The sequence below is a fragment of the Choloepus didactylus genome, chromosome 6 (assembly GCF_015220235.1).
Source record: "Choloepus didactylus isolate mChoDid1 chromosome 6, mChoDid1.pri, whole genome shotgun sequence".
NCBI lineage: Eukaryota > Metazoa > Chordata > Mammalia > Pilosa > Megalonychidae > Choloepus > Choloepus didactylus.
Genome location: NC_051312.1, coordinates 147,789,442 through 147,792,311, shown reverse-complemented (window position 1 = coordinate 147,792,311; position 2,870 = coordinate 147,789,442). Strand labels below are relative to the sequence as shown.

General features: G+C 40.0%; 1 pseudogene; it reads right to left on the bottom strand.

The window, feature by feature from the left end:
* Positions 1-1,525: 1,525 nt before the first annotated feature.
* On the bottom strand, positions 1,526-2,016 carry LOC119538594 (annotated as a pseudogene).
* Between the last annotated feature and the right edge of the window lie 854 nt (positions 2,017-2,870).

The following is a 2,870-nucleotide window of genomic DNA, read 5'->3' as shown; positions in this document are numbered from 1 at the left end:
TGCCCCTTTTCCCCTCTCTTCTACTTCAGGGACATCTATAACATGGATATTTGTGCATTTCATGTTGTCATTCTGTTCCCTGAGAACCTGCTCATATTTTTCCATTCTTTTCCCTATCTGTTCTTTTGTATACAGGATTTCAGACGTTCTGTACTGTAGTTCATTAATCCTTTCTTCTGCCTCTTTAAGTCTGCTGTTGTATGTCTCCATTGTGTTTTTCATCTCTTCTCTTATGCCTTTCACTCTCATAAGTTCTGCCATTTGTTTTTCAAACTCTACAGTTCTTCCTTATGTTCACCCAATATCATCTTTATATCTTTCATCTATTTTGCCATATCTTCCCTCAACTCATTTGATTTTTGAATTGATTTGGCATGTTTGTTTGAACATCTTTAATTAGTTGCTTCAACTCCTGAATCTCAGTTGGGATATTAGTTTGCTCCTTTGACTGGGCCATATTTTCATATTTTGTGGTGTGACTCATGATTTTTTGCTGTCTGGGCATCTGATTTCCTTGATTAGTTTACTCTGGAGGTCATTTTCTCTCTTTTGCCTAGGATTTTCTTGTTTACTCCAACCATCCCCAAGGGAAGGAAACGGCCACCAGTTGCTGCTTCCCACAAGGGTGGGGGAAGGGCTTTCAGACCCAGGGCTAGAAACCCAGTCTCCATCCATGTTTTCTCAGTCTCTTTGTCCCTCACTGACCTGGGCCTTTAAATGACCTCCCCTGTCCCCTGGGTCTTCAAATGGTGGGGTATGTCTGATTCCTGTAAGAGCTTTTGTAGTCTGTGTCCCTGGTGGGAGGTGTCCCGTCTGCTGATTCTGTGCCTTTCCCACAGTGAACTGAATGAGGGGGAGGGGAGAGGACCAGCTGGTCTGAGACAGAAGATTCCTACCTGATATTTGTTTGCTTTCTTCAATTCAGCATTTGCAGTGTCCTTCTCTAGTCTATATCCTCCTCCAGAGTTTCAAACAATTCAAAATTGCCCTTTCTATCACTGAATCTCTGGAGAGACATTTTCAGTCACTGTTTATGTCCCCATGTAGATGACATCATTATGATATACTTCTTTTTTTTTTTTTAAACTTTAACCTCTCCTTTTTATTATCTTTTAGTTTAGTTTATGCAATAATTTATCTTTTTGAAAGAATTCGAGTTTACTGAATAAGACATTGTTTATGGTTCATAAAGCAATGAAAGCAAAATAAGTTGCTGAAGGGGTAGCATTTAGTGAATTAAATAATACACACTTTCCAAAAGATATACATTTATACATAAAATGAACTGAAAAAGAAATTGCTTGTTTTAGGGTACTAAAGCAGATTTACATACAACAGTCGGTTAGTAGAAAAACACAAGAAGTTTCTATGTGATCCCACCAGAGGTTACCTTGATCTTAAGAAAACTAGATATTTTTTAGAGGTTAATAAGGCTATTAAGTTTACAGGAGCAGGAACACCAAAACATTTTAAGTAAAAGTGATTTTAAGGGATAAAAGTATGTTTTCTATTCTTGGCATAAATTTTAATTTTTTCCAGTGGAACCAAAACCTCCTGAACCCCTTTCAGTGACATCCAAAACTTGAACTTCCTCTATTTCTGGATAAAAAATGCGTTCACAAAACAGCTGTGCAATTCAATCACCCTTTTTCACGTCAAACTTTTCTGTGCCAAAATTAAATAACACAACACCAACATTTCCTCTACAGTCTTCATCTATGACACCAGCTCCTACATCTATGAAGTGTTTTGCAGCCAAGCCAGCACATGGAGCTACTCTTCCATAACATCCAGAAGGAAGGGCTATCTGAATGTTTTCACAAGGGCTTTCCCCATGGGTGGTACTGTATAATCATAGGCACTGTACAGGTCATAGCCTGCCGCCCGCGCCGACCCCTTGGTCAGGGCCGTGGCATGCTCTGAGAGCCAGGCAAAGCGGATGCGCATGCCCCCCTCCTCCGTAGACCTGGCGCGCTTGCTGGGGGAGATGGCGGGGGTTTCTTCAGAGCAAGGCATGGCAGTGCAAAGAGGGGAAACTGGAACCAAAGAGCATGATATACTTCTAAGGTATGACACTGGTACAAAGATTTAACAACAGAGTGGTATATGGAAAAACTACCTATTGCATATTATAGACTATATTTAATAGGAATACCTTACCAGTACTACACTAATACTAGTGAGGAATAATTAGGGGCTGATAGTTTTGGGATGTTATCTGTTATGATAAATGTTTAAAATTGAGAGTGATGATGATTGTACAAATAAATGAAGATAATGTGAGATGGTGACATGTGCTATGTGAAATTAGGAGCCCCCTACTTAATAAGTCAAGCCCTTTATCTTGATGTTTGCTTTTTTGAAACTTATAGCTGTAAAATTGAGGCTAAGCCTTCCTATAATTATGCCTAAGAGGCACCTCCAGAAAACCCCTTTTGTTGGTCAGATGTGGCCTTTTTCTCTCTAAGCCCAACTCAGCAAATAAATTCATTAGCCTCTCCCCTACATGGGGCATGACTCCCAGGAATGAGCCTGGCCCTGTCATCAAGGGATTGAAAATGCCTTCTTGACAAAAATGGGGAAAAAAGGTAAGAGACTAAAGTTATAGTGGCTAAGAGATTTCAAGTAGAGTCAAGAGGCTATCGTGGAGGTTTATCTTATGCAAGCTCCAGCTAAATATCCCAAATGTTCACAGCATGCCAAGCCCTAACCAACAGTAGTTCTGAAACACCTAGGTCCATTTCTCAGACCCTATAAAAATTCCATTCACTTTATTTTTCAGAAACATAAATCCGCCAGAGTGTTCCTATGCCAGACTAGTCCTAAAACCCATCAACAACAGCCTCTTTAAGAACATCAGTCAGATGCAG